General features: G+C 49.9%; 1 protein-coding gene across 5 annotated transcripts in view; it reads left to right on the forward strand.

Annotated features, from left to right (window-relative positions):
• Window positions 1–929: 929 nt before the first annotated feature.
• LDLRAD4 (low density lipoprotein receptor class A domain containing 4) overlaps window positions 930–13,811 on the forward strand; it is a 329,265-nt gene continuing 316,383 nt past the window's right edge. The window contains exon 1 of one of the 5 annotated variants that reach the window (XM_079783402.1): window positions 930–1,051. The gene's annotated coding sequence lies outside the window, so the exon portion shown is untranslated. Of the gene's footprint in view, window positions 1,082–1,183; window positions 1,685–1,881; window positions 2,606–13,811 lie in introns of those variants that run through there. The other 4 variants (XM_079783404.1, XM_079783406.1, XM_079783401.1 and 1 more) reach the window with 4 other exon arrangements.

Genomic DNA, 13,811 nt, shown 5'->3' on the forward strand with positions numbered 1-13,811 from the left:
GGCTCATTCAATGAGTGGTAGTTATATTACATTGCATATGAGCATTGACCACATTCTACAGTACAATTACTGAGAGTTGAGAAGAGCTGAGCGCTTTTTTTTTTTTGAGAAGAGCTGAGCGCTCTTTAAAGGAAGTTGAATTAAACCCATATTTCACCAACTAAAAAGTTACTTGCAAATTACTCACAGATGTCAAAAGATTTTTTTCTGATACTTTGGAAGTATAAACTAGTCGACTTTTGGGGGGCACAGGTTGAAAATTGTTATCTCTTTATTAGTTTCACCTCTGCTAGACCCTGCCTGAAACCCCTAGGTAAGATATTTTGGCAGAGAGCCATTGTCTAATTTTGGTGAATGTAATAAAATTGGGTTAAAATGCCCATATGCTATGGCAGTAACCAAACCCCTATGACACATTGTTGTTAGGCTGACTGACGCCAGCGTTAGGTTGGCTGATGTCCGTGCTAGTACTTCTGGAGGACACAAATGCATGTTGCCTGCACCCAAGCAGAGTTTCAGTCCTAAACAGCCTTCACAGGAGAGATGTAGGTCCTTCAAGAAGAAAGAGTCATAGTGGGAAGAATCCAACTGAACTTTTAGTTGGGAGTCATTTCCCTTATAAAGGGAGGGGATCCTAAAGGGGTCATTATGTGAGGTCAGGAGGAGTCCCGCGGGGCTGGCTCACGGGTGATCCACCCGCCCCACTCTAAGTGGCCTGCAGCCCTACTGTGTGCCTCGGGGCTGGCGTCTGCAGGCGCGCTGCCGAGCGAGCAGTCCGCAGTCCGCAGTCCGGGAGGTTAACTGTGCGCACTGGCCATGCAGGCCTGCCCTCTGGAGACAGTCTCCAGCCCGCACCGGCGAGCCGGCTCCTCCGGGCCCCACAGCCTGCCATCTCCGGGCACTTGGAGTTCCCCGTCTGGCCGGCGGTGGGCGCGCGCCCCGCGAGGCCCGAGCCCGCTGCCGCGTGCGCCGCCAGTCGCCCCGCGGAGCCCCGGGGTCCCGCGGCCTTGGCGCCCGCCCGCTCCCAGATCCGTGCCCACAGCCTGCAGAGGTCGGTGCGGCCTGTGCGCGCGGGGTCCAGGTCGGCCCCACCTGCCAGCACGGCGGCCCCCCGGCGGCCTGGCCGCACGCCGGGCCCCCGCCGCGGAGGGGGATGGGGAGGGAGGAGAGACGGGGAGTTGGAGACAGACACAGCCTCCGCGAGCACAGTTACGGCAGGAGACAGACGGCGGCGGCGGAGGGCGGCGGGAGGCGGGAGACGGCCCCCTCCTGCGAGGGGAGGCGGGACACCTCCCTCGGCGGCCGCCGCACTGCACCCCCAGCCCGGAGGCTGCGGGCCGGGCCGGGGACTAGCCGGCGAGTGCGACTGGCCCTGCCTGCCCCGAGCGACACCGCGGCCGGCCGGCCGGGGATCCCCTGCGAGCCGGGGAGGAGCCGCCGCCGCCGCCGCCGTCGCCACCGCCGCCAGACAGACTGCGAGTCCCCGGGAAAGTGAAAGGGGGGCGGGGAGCGCGAGGGAGGCCGGGGTGTGAGGTCCCCGGCTCTTAAAAGGACCCAGCGCGCCGCGCCCCCCGCCGCGGCGGCTCCGCACCCCGCGCCCCTCCCCCGCGGCCGGCAGGGCCCGGCGGCCCCACGAGCCGCACTGCGGGCGGTCCCAGCCTCCGCTCCGGAGGGGCGGCCGCAGGTGAGTGCGGACCCTAGGTGGCTGCTGTGACCGTGGTGTCTGGCTCAAGTTCAGCGCTGCGCTGCGGACCGCGATGTGGGGGTGCGGGGGTGCGCAGGGTGGTGGGGATCCGGGGACAGGACGCTCCGGGAACGGGACGTCCGCGAGCCTGCGCCGTCGGCGGGGGCCGAGGGAACGGCCCAGCCCTGGGCACCCTCCCCACCCCGGCGAGTGCCCGGGACACGGGCGCCCGAAGTCTGTGCGGCAGTGTCTCCGGTGGGCACGGAGGCCACCCCGGGGCGCTCGTCCGGGGGTGGTTGGGGGCCGGGGGTGCTTTGCTGAAGGTACACTGCCGACCCCCACCCCGTGTTCTGATTCCCGGCTCCCCGGCGCGGCTCGTCCTGCGGTTGCGGGACTTGATTCTGCCCAGCCGGGAGGCCGGCGTGAGCGGGAGGGTGGCCGCTCGAACTGAGGTCTTGGCTCCCCGGGGCCTGCCGGTCGGGGGACTGGAGGTCAGGGGGAAGCGGGGAGGTGGTGCAGGACCTTGCAGGGGAGTTTGCGGAAAGAAAGGGAGGCGGGAGCCGGCGTGACTACGGACCCTTCGACCTGCAGCCCGGCGCCCCGCAGCCTCACGCCCCGGCACCCGGCATCCTGCGCCCCACGCCCGGCCGACCCTAGGACCTGCCTCTCCCGGCGCCGGCCCGGGTCCCCCCGCGCGCGTTGACGTCGGTCGCGGGGCCGCCCGGAGCTCCCGGCATTGGCCGGGAAGTCGATTGTCTCGGCGGCTGCTGTTACACTTAGGTCTGGTCTCCGGGCTCCGGAGGAAGCCGGCGGGCGTGTGTTGAATTTCTCTCTGACCCTCACGGTGGAATGAACAGGAAGCGACGAGCACCCAGCCCAGGCCCGGCACTGGCCTTTGTTGTGGGGTCAGCCTGCACAGCGGTGAGGAGGCTCCCCGGGACCCCCGTCCAGGGGGCCGCCCAGGGTGGGGTTGGGGGCGCGCCCTGTAAGTACGCTGCTGGAAGACCGTGGGCTGGCTCGATTCGGGTTAATTCGCTATGGTGGCAGAGAGGACATTTGCTTGTTTTTAAACTTTTTTTTTTTAAATTGGAGAAGGAGGAGGCTTCCCAATGTGGCAGAGATTTTCTGGAGGACGACACGGGCGCGTTGTGGGTGGGTGGCACCTGGAGAAGGCGCATGGGTCAGCGCCGGTTTCCTGGGTTTGCTGGCAGGGCACCGCGCTGCCTGTCTAGACTGCAAGAAACTCCTTTTACTAGTAGCAAGTAGGGCTCCCTCGCTCCTCCTACCCAGGCGTAGGAATGATTGCTGAGTGGCAACGGCCACATAAACCAGCTTCCTTTTTTTCAGCCTTTTAATTAGCTAGAATTGGATAAGTTTGATTTGCTTTTTTTCCCCTTCCTTTGTGTCTCATCTATTCCCTTCTCCTTCTCTCATATTTTTGGCAACTTCTTGTCCCTGGACCCCTTCACTGACAGTTCAGTGCTCCTTTCTAAATGTTAAATGTGATTGTGATATTGATTGATGACCTACTGTGTGCTGGGCATTGTGGGATGCGAGGTGAGGTAAGTTGAACAGAGTGTTGATTCAGAGAGCTACGGTTAATGAGTTTCTTGCAGTGGAGGTGGTAGAGTTGGTGAACAGCTTTGGCTCTTAAAAATACGTGGGTACTGTGGCTGGCATGGAGGTTGGTGCCTTCCCTCAGGACTACGGCTGGGAAACGTCTCTTAAAAAATGGCCCTTTCCTCTTGTCTGGCTAGCCAAGGAAGGTATTCTCCCATTTGTATTTCCTCTGGAGCTTCAGGACTGAGGATTGAATTACAGGAAAGATTCTGTAGAGTCTGCAAGGAGAAGCTGTCACGGCACAAGCCATGTTTTGCATTTTGCATATGCGTATTTAGTCTTTTCTGCTATTTGTATTGAGTTTACTGTCATCAGTACATCTGCCTTTATATTCTGCAGAATTCTCTCGGAACACATTCTTGATGGTTAGTAAAGGATCATAATGTCAAATTTGAGTCATTACATAGACAAATGAGTAGATCAGAATATTACCCATGCACATTTATGGATTATGATATTTGGTTTCCTATCAACCCTCGAATGCAAAGCAGCACTTTTTTAAAAGTGGGAGAAATTCTTCATGATCTTTGGAAGCTTAATTCTTTTGAGATCTTCCTGTTACTGTTGACATTTGAACACACTGTTAGGAATTAGGTGCCAATCTGTAAATGCTAGTAAGAAATTATTTGTTGTAATGGAGTTGCAGCCGCATTCCTCTCTTGATTTAAAATATCCCTCTACTTTCCTAACATTCTGCTGTTGCCCTTGGAAGAATTTGCCCTCATTGGCCATGGTTCTAGCTTGTGTAGGTTTGTGTTTATGATGAGGAGGACCATTCCCAGGAGGCTTTGGGGGCTGTCTCCTGAATCCTTCTAGGACCTTGGTTTGCATGACCACCATCCTGCAGAGGAACCCAGCCAGTGCCAGCTGCTTATTTGGGGATTTTGTGCCAATTTGTTGGATTCAAAGTCCACCTTCACACTCCACCCCCCCCACCTCCGAGTATATACATACGTAGACAAATATTTATTTTCCCCCAACTGCTGACGGTGTCCTAAGAATAGTTTAGTTGCCTGGCACACTGAGAGTAAGGGCCCATCTGTAGAGGTGTTTACAGTTTGGGACTGTGCTGTGGTCTTGGTTGACTTAGCAGCTCTGCAGAGCCGCCTTACAGTTCATGGATGCAGTGTTTTATCTGGGCCTCTGGAGGGGCACTTCCCAGCGGGACAGGGGAATATGGAGGTGAGAGTGACTTTGGCTCTCTGAAGGTAGTTTCTGGCCTGCTGTCAAGGAGAGACCACTAAGCTCTGTCTGGGTTCCCTTGGCACTGCCCAGCGTTTAGTCACCCTGTGGTGACAGAGGTAGTTGCTCTGTGTCACCATGTAAAACCCAAGCGCTTGGAGGACTCAGGGCAGGGACACTTGTGACTGTGACCGGTTAGATCTTTCTGGTAGCCCTCATCATGTTCTCATCTTTCTTCTGAATCTCGGCTGAGGGAGTCTCTCTGATGTGTCCATCCTTTTGGGTGAGAGTTAATAGAGAAAACTCAAGGAGCGATAGCTATAAAAGATTATTCCATGTTAACCTGGAAAATTTTTAGAAATGCTTAACACACTTTATATAGGCACATGGCTATTATATGTGAACAGTAGCAAAATAGCCAAGTAGTCCCAAATTGCTCTTTCCTCCCTTCGTCCTCCTCCTCCCTTCTGCCTTCCATTCCTTCCTTCCTTTTTTTAGGTCTCAGAAAACTCGCCCGGAAGCCATTATTATGTGATGTCAAAGTGACTTTCTGCCTACATGGGATTTGTTAGTCTACAATTACACCTTGACCTATATTATGGGTGTTCATGGAAGGTGAATCTTAAGTTTTAAAATAGGAATGTAAAGCTTCTGCCTACTATTTGAAAATTTAGGCCACAAGACCTGCCATTTTTTAGGGAGTTTTTTTTTTTTTTTTTTTGTCTGGCATTACTTGCTTCATTGTTAAGCACCTAAGCACCTATACTATTAATTGGATTTATAGTTCCAATGAATATTGCCTTTTCCTCTATTATAGGAGGACTTGAAAATAATATCTGTGTTGTCTCCTATCCATGTGATTTAAGTATGGATGGCTTTTCTTTGAATTCCCACTAAAAATGGTACTTTGGCCTTTTCAGCTGTTTTTGTGAGGACTTTTCTTTCCACCAAGCTTGTTTTCCAGATAGGTCTTGGAAATTACGAAGAACATAGCTATAATTTCTCCCTTGATTGGCAGCTGAGAGCTTTCCCGGACAAAAATAAGGCTACACAGTGCCAAATGGTTGACTTTTCTAGAATAAAAACTCTAAAGGGTATGCAAAAAGTCCTCTGGTTAATATATTGGCATTCCCAGAACCCACTAAAACTCCGGCAGCCTGCCAGACACCACTTAATGAGGATGCAGAATGTCTGGCTCAAATCCCCATGAGCAGACGGGGGTGGGAGCTCATGTCCACACCCTTTATTAATTTTTAATGACTGTACTTTTGTTTTGCAGATTTTGTTCTGTATGCTCCCCCCCCAATGACTGACCCCCACCACACCCCTCTCCCCATCCATTTATTTACTCATTTACTCGGCATTGGAAAAATGTTGAGACTTTTAAGGTTAAGAATCCTGCTGAGGGATCCTTTCTGTTTGCATGGGTTCTTTTGTTGTTGTTTTTCTTTCTTTTCCTTCCTTTTTTTTTTTTTTTTTTCCTTTTTGGAAGGGGAAGAAAGAAAAGGAACAGAAAAGGAGATAACTTTTTAAAAATGATGTTTTATTGTGTGCTGGAAAAGAGAAGCATTTATGAAACTTTAACTTTGTCAGACAGTTTATATGACAGTGCAAGTTGCTGCTTGCCAAGCTCCAGACAGATTGCTAATGTTACATGACAGGGATAAATAAATTACCGCTGTCTGCAACACGCTTGCACTGCAAACGCACTCTGCAGCCGGTGGCGGCCCGGGCAGTGCGCACCCGGGGAGCCTGCTGGCTGTGCAGCTGCGGGGAAGGCCTCTGCCTCCTGCTTACAATTCTGTGACTCGGTTCGGAAGTGAAAAGGGTGTGTCTCGCTCTATTTTTGGCAATGCTTCAGGGCAGCAGAATCCACGTAGCAGCTCTGTGTCCTTAGTTTGGCTGGTGGCTTTGCCCCCTTATGCTGCCCCTCTCCCCTACCTTCTTCCTCCTCTTCAGGGCACAGGGCACCCGGTCTTCCTCTCAGGGACCTGCTCCAAGAAACTAAACTTTGCTCTCAGATGGCCCTGCTCTGGCCCTGTGGTTTCTCAGGGCCAAGTTTCAAGCTGTTTACAGTTGCGTTCTTTCTGCAGGTGCAGACATTGAGAACAAATTGTCTGAGATAAGTGTGGTGCTGCCCTGGGCGGGGGCTGGGTGGCACTCCTGGGCATAATGTACTTTCATCTCTGGCAATTTGGATAGTCAGCTGGCAGAGTGACAGGTGTAATGAACTTAATGGTCTTGCTCTAGTTGTTAGTGGACACACTGCTCATATTACAAAGCCACCTCCTAAATTGGGCCCCTGCCAAATGACTTGCTCTTCTCCCTGCAGACTGGATGCAGGACCTGGACTGCTCGAGTGACGTTAAGAGCAGGAATTGGGTGGGTGTGAGCAACATCTGTGTGCCCTCCTCCACATGATCCCCAAGTGGATCTAGAATGTCTTTTCAAAGTACGATTGTTCTGTCCAGTTTGCAAAAAGGCTCCATCCCATTCACCCACCCCCGGCCAGCCGTCCTTCCCGGTGAGGTGCGGCCAAGGCCTCCTGTGTAAGTGGGCGGACTCCTGGCTTCCGGGGTTTGCAGCATGGCAGGCTTCCTGCTGTGCCTTGTTGGGTCCTTTGCGGGGCCACCATCCTCCGGAGATGGGCTGGGCCCCTGGCCACTGGCGGAGGTACGGCCAGGGATTTTCATTGGCCCTCAAGAGTTGGGGAGGGAATTTTCATAATAAAATCTCACTGCTTCTGGAAGGCAAGAGCGGAGAGCCCAGAGCTTGAATCCAGGCTGTTTTCAGAAGGGGCTCCTGGACCCCTGACGCCCCTCCCCCGGCCCTCCCCCCAACCCCCGCTTCTTCCACCAGGGCACTGGGTCAGAGAATACGAGCAGTGATTCCAAACACTGGCATATCACTAACTGTGTGCCAGACTGTTCTTAGGGCTGCACGCATGTTAACTGATTTAATCCTCGCAGCAGCCTGTGACTTCGGTACTGCTTCCATCCCCCGTTTGCTGGAGGGCCACTGGAAGCCCTGAATTTGCCCAGAGTCACAGCTCTTGCACAGAAAGGGTGGAGTCTGATGCAGCCCACGCAGTGTCTCCCTGGGGTCCGGGTCTTCCTCAGGGACCCCTTACCCGCTGGGTGGAGGTGGACAGTGCCATGTCTCTCCTTGTCCCCACACAGTTCCGGTGACTCTACCCAGCCAACAAGCTCCTTCCTTCTTGCCGCCTTGACTGTGGCTCTGGCTTATACTCCCCTTACTCCCCTTCCCCATTCTTATTTCTAACTTTTGCTCTCTGCGCCTATTTTGCCTCTGGCAAGAACCTCAGTTTTGGTAATTGAGCCGTTGGTGGCTTTGTCTGGCCACATCGGCCTCCAGTTCCTTGGACCACGGTGGTATTCTGCAGAGTTTCTTGCAAACTACTTCAGTTAGTCTTCTGTGGGTGTCAGAGCCTCAGGACCTGTTTTCTGGTTGGTGAACTGAGGCCTGTGGGGCTGGGGGTGAGGGTGGACTGGATGAGGCCCTCCGCAGTTGCCCATTCACTCAGAAGGATCCAGCTTGTTCCAGTACTTGGAACATTTTTGTTTCCCTTTGCTCCTCACATGTGGGGGAGAAAAAAGAAAAATAATAGTCTTTAAGATTCTCTGTTTTGCTCCATGGGGGCCATTAATTAACCACACATAACATCTGATGAGTAATATAAAAATATTAAACAGTTATTGTACACATTTCACCTCTTGTGAAATATTGTCCATCTTGGACAAACCTAAGTGTTTGAGATTACAGAACCTAAAGTGAGTTCCCAGGAGATGCGGCTTTTTGGGGGTCTGGCAGGACAGCATTTCAGTGCTTTGCAAAAACTTCCCCAGGCTGTAGGGCTGGAACAGGGATGGAACCTATCGTAGACTCTGAGCTCCGCCAGGTGGCTGGGATGGTAATGCCCTTCATGTAAATATCTATTCCTGTGCCCACACATTGTGAGGATTTCTGATCCTTTATCACATTTGGCCCTTACAGCCCCCTGGGATGGGGTTGGACAAGTGTTCTCTTTGCCGTTGAGGTCAGGCAGGCCGCTGGAGGTTCCTGTTCTGATCTGTGCTCTGTCCTCCAATCTGCACAGCCCTGAACATCCACATTTTGATGTATCTTAGTCCTCAGCACCAGGGTGAAGCCACTCCCATGCCTCCTGTGGAGCAGGTGTGAGTACAGCCAGTCAGGGACAGATGCGGGGGCCCAGGGCATGCTGCTGGTCCAGTGCTCTGCCCTCTTTATCCAAACCTGACTCTTCCATGGAGTCTTTCAGGCCTGGCTGAACCCAGCGTCACCGGTCCTGTCTCTGAAATCCTTCCCCCCCCCCCCCCGATTATATACTTATTGAAGATAATCAGGAAAATATAAAACAAAAAAGAAAATAAAAATGACCAAAATTATGGTTCACTACATTTAGAGATGACCTCTGTTAACAGTTTAGTAGATTCTTCCAGGTGTATTTATTGGTTAATTATAAAGTCATGTAAAGAAGTTACATACCTTTTAAAAACAGCATTTCATCATAAACATTTTTTCATGTAATTTAAGTATTCTCCAATATATCTTACTCTATAGTTATATTGTTATTTAAAAAAACCTGCTTTGGGACATTGAAGCTGTTACCAGTTTTCTCTATTATAAATAACACTACATTGAACTAAAAAAAAAAAATCCTCACAAGAGGATATGCTTATTGATTTTAGAGAGAGAGGGGGAAGTGGGAAAAGAGAGAGAGAGAGAGAGAGAGAGAGAGAGAGAGAGAGAGAGAGAAACATCCATGTGAGAGAACATGGATTGGTTGCCTTCTGTGTGTGCCCCAACTGGGGGTGGAATGCGCAACCTAGCATGTGCCCTGACTGGGAATTGAACATGCAACTTTTTGGTATGCAGGATAATGCTCCAACCAACACAGCCACACCAGCCAGGGCTACATTGAACGTTTTGATGACATCCTTTGAATAGATCCCTAAGAGGGAAGTTGGTGGGTCTAAGAACTTTGAGAGGTTCCTCCCAAAGTATTACCAGGTTGCTTTTCAGAAAGGATAGCACACTTTACACTATAGATATGAGGGTGGCTGCACCCTTGGCAGTGCTGAATATTATTATGAAAAAACCTTTGCAAATCTGGTAGTAAAATGGTATGATGTTTAAATTTTCCTTCCCAGTTTTTTTGATGAAAAAATCTGGGTTTATGTCACCCTGGTCATAGGTGAACAGTTTTGCTGTTTGCGAGAGTTTTGTTATGGGCAAACACAATGATGTTATAGTAGATGATCTCATCAGGAGGGATAGGCCTTTATGCTATTTTAAATTTAAATTAAATTCTACTCAGGTAAATTAAGGACATGAAACAGTCTAATGATATATTTTTAAATAAAAGTACAGGATTTTAAGGCCAAGGACTGCACCTGGTCTTTTCCCATTATCCTAACCCTTCCTCATAGGGGTATCTTGGACTCACAATAGAGGGATGAGGGCCAGGAGAGGGAGTGGATTCAGCATCCAGCTGCTTAAAATGCTGTGTGACATCTTGTTCAGTCACCTCTCTCCATTTTAAATGTCTGCTTTTTGAGATTAAACTTTTCCCTAGTCCTGTACCCAAGGATGGCGACATAAAATTCATCCCCCTACTGTTTCACTTGATGGTTGTTGATGCTCAACACTTAATGCTGGTGCCCTCTGCTGCCTGCTCTTCACTCCTTCCCTCTACAAATGTGGCAGAGTTTTCTTCTTCTGGCCAAGGCCTGAGCCCTTTTAGGGTCACATGCAGCTATTGACAGTGTCTGGCCTCCTAAGCTGGTTGCTTCTGAAGCTTAAGAGAAAGGAAAAATCACTTCAGTTGGTTGCCATTATCTAAAGGTAAGTCAGTTTTGTGTTTTTCAAAGGCAGCCTTTTCAGTTGAAAGGTTGGGACTGGTTGGAGGGGTGTTCACTTACAATGCTGGTTGGAGGGAGCAAGATGTAACACCCCCATTTTGGGGGCTAGTCCCAATTAGCTTGTTCTATCCACATGCATCTACACGCATCCATTTGTTCAGCAGGTGTGCACCGTCTGTGGCATGGCCCGGTGAGCAGTGTGCAGGGTCTCTGGGGCCCTGGTGGGCACGGTTCTATCCTCTGTGCTCAGGCGAGTCCCTGCACTCCAGGCACAGGTGGTGGGGAGTCCGCTTGAGCAGTTGGGCTTGGCCCACATCTCTCCCCTCCTGGCCATACAATGTACCACACTCTGCATTCCCAGGTGCAAACCTATCTTATTTGTGGTTGGCGGTGCCAACAGTGCCAAGGACTAGAAGATGGAGTGTGCAGAGGTTCAACGGTGGGAGGGCCAGCTGGTGGCCATGCAGGTGGTCTGACCAGCAAGGGGTGGACGTGGTCTTCAGGGGAGCAGCGTGTGCAGGGTCCCTTGCTGGGGTGGGTAGGAGGTTCCCAGGGGAGTTACATGCTAACGATGTTATGGGATAGGTTTCTGGAACACTTGCTCAGTGCACTTGGGGTGATTGAAAAATACAGCGTGTGTCCTTTTCCCCTGTTTGCTGTTGGCTGATGTGTGCAGGACTGACAGACTTATGTTGAATTTGACCTTGCTGGATTTGGCTTGTGCCTTCAGCAGAATGATCAAATGCCAGAATGCTTTTCTAATAGGGACAGAGGGCCTTTTTGGACATAATGAGTGCATGATTTCCAGGGTGGAGGTAATGTTTACAGTTGAATGGCTCTATTGAACATTTGTTTCTCTGCTACTTTGGCTGTTAATATAAATATTACATCCTTACAGAATGCAGTTTTCATCCTATTGGTGTTTAAATATGAGATTTAAAATCTTTTACTTCTAAACTAGAGGTCCTGGGATTAAAATTTTTTTTCATCTGAAGAGTGATGTAAAAATAATAGATAATTATTGTACACATAGAGTTACAGGTACATAATTTATGTAGTAAATTTAGACCAGAGAAATCATGATACTTGTTTTCTGATAAAGTTGGACAGTAAATGGAGCAAGAGTACCCTGGCCAGTGTAGCTCAGTTGGTTGGGTTTCATCGCATGCACAGAAGGGTTGCTGGTTTAATTCCTGTTGGGGGCACATACCTGGGTGGTTGGCTTGATCCCCGGTGGGGGGCGTGCAGGAGGCAGCTAATTGATGTATGTTTCTCTCTCTCTGTTCCCTTCTCCCTTCTCTCTCTCTGAAAAATCAATTAAAAATATTAAAAAAAATTAAAATGGAGTGGGAGCATTAGTTATTTAACGGAACTTTAGTGCTTTACTTTGTAGTATGAATCCTTCCTCTTTCACTGTGATAACCTGTTTCACATATTGGAATTTAAAACTCAGGCATGCCTCAGCAATGTCTCCCTTTCTGGCCTCTGCCATGGAGCAGGCTGTGCCACTGGACCCACCGAGAGAGCGGCAGGCCTGGGAGGCAGAGAGCGGCAGGCCTGGGAGGCAGCTGCCTGCACAACTTGCTGTCCACAGTGTGTGTGGAAGGATCTGAGCAGGTGTCCTGTCTCCTGGTTTTGAGGAAGGTTTTGCCATGAGGGCTTTTCTTTTTTCGTCTAATTGTGTCTTCTGGGTTCTTGTCCTGCCATGTCCCTGGAAGGCTGTTTGACTCTGGAAGGTCAGTTTGCCCTTCTCTAAAACAACTATTTGCCCACCTGTTAGGTTTTGAAGAGGATTAACTAAGATAATGTATATGCTCACCAGCTGGGAGCGGTCCAGTGAACTATCATAGCAAATGCTCATTAAATGGCGGCCATTATAAAGTCAAATAAGTATTTGTGAAGTGCCCGGCCAGCCTGGTGGGGTGGACACACAGCTCCTGCCCTCTGGGGACTTGGAGACCCAAGGAGAAGATAGATTACGTGTGCAGGAAGCAGCCAGAAAATAAGAGTGGGAAGTTGATAAGTCTCTGGTTAAGATTGGGAATCACCATTTATGCTATGAGGAAAGGCTTTGTACATGGAGAGTGAGGCCGCTGGGCCTAAGGGGCGGGGAGCTCTGGTGGCCTCACTCCTTCCCTCCCTTCCCTTTCCCTCTGCTCCACATTCTTAACAGCACGGATGGCCAGGCACTGCCTCTGTCCCACCCAGCTGCTGCACGGGTGATGGCCTCCCTGGGGAGGTATAAGGGCTGGGGAGCGAGGAGGACTTCCCTGTCTACTCGGGTCAATCAGGGGAGACTTCACGGACAGACTGGCTTTGGGCTGAGACTTGGTGAAAGAAAGAGTTTTGCCAGGTGGACAAGCAGGGAGAGGGTGTTCTCCATTGTGACTTCCAGAGAGCTGTGTGCACTGGGGTCTAGAAGACAAATTCTAGAGCTTTTAATTTCTATGTATAATATGTATAATGCACGATGACTGTAATACATGTGTGTAATTTATAAATAAATACATGGTGTTCCAAAACATGTATATACACTTTTAACAGCTGATAGCTCAATTGATGTTTCTTTCTTTTCTGCCAGAGTAAGTTTTGAACAAAGTAAATTCATCCTAAAATGCTACTGGAAGTGTGAAAAGGCAGTTGAAGTACAAATATTGCCTTTATAATTATTCAAAGTGTGTATACATTTTTTGGGGTCCCCCCCCAAAAAAATGTATACACACTTTAACAGCTGACAACTCACTTAATTTTTACTCCTTTTCAGGTTTAACTGATTTGAATATGGGTTTAACTAGACTAAACTTTGAACAAAGAAAATTTATCCACTAGACTTTTTTATGGGGATACATAAAATATAAAGTTTATAGTACAAAGCTGGCAACAGTTGACGAATTGAGGGCGCACAAATACCAAACAGAATTATTCTTGATATTTGCGATTTCATTGCTTCTTGTTATCAGCAGTGCCTGGACCAGAATGGTTATTGGGTTGAAAACAGGCATTGACAAAAAAATTATTCATTTCTGTAGTTTCTTTTAAAATTTGAAAACGAACTGTATGTTAATAAACACTGACTTTATAATCATTCCAAGTGTGTATACATTTTTTTTGGAACGCCCTATATACGTGACCTATGTGTATGTGCTCACACTTTTGCTCACAGGAGTATATGATATAAAAAATTGGGGGAACCATGGGGGCCATGGGAACACGTGTTCAGAATAGGGGTGAGAGGGAGAGGCTTAAGGGTGAGGAGGGGGCTGCTTATTTCACTTTGTCTAAGTGATGCATATAGTTCCTGCCATTCAGAACTCTGTGCCCTACCCCAGGGACGGGAAACCGGCCTCTGCATCCGCGTTAATGATGGAGACAGAGGCCAGGAGCCTGCTGGCGTTCCCTGGTTTGGACACCACTAACCAGGG

Source organism: Cnephaeus nilssonii (assembly GCF_951640355.1).
Source record: "Cnephaeus nilssonii genome assembly, chromosome: 11".
In the NCBI taxonomy this organism is placed as follows: Eukaryota; Metazoa; Chordata; class Mammalia; order Chiroptera; family Vespertilionidae; genus Cnephaeus; species Cnephaeus nilssonii.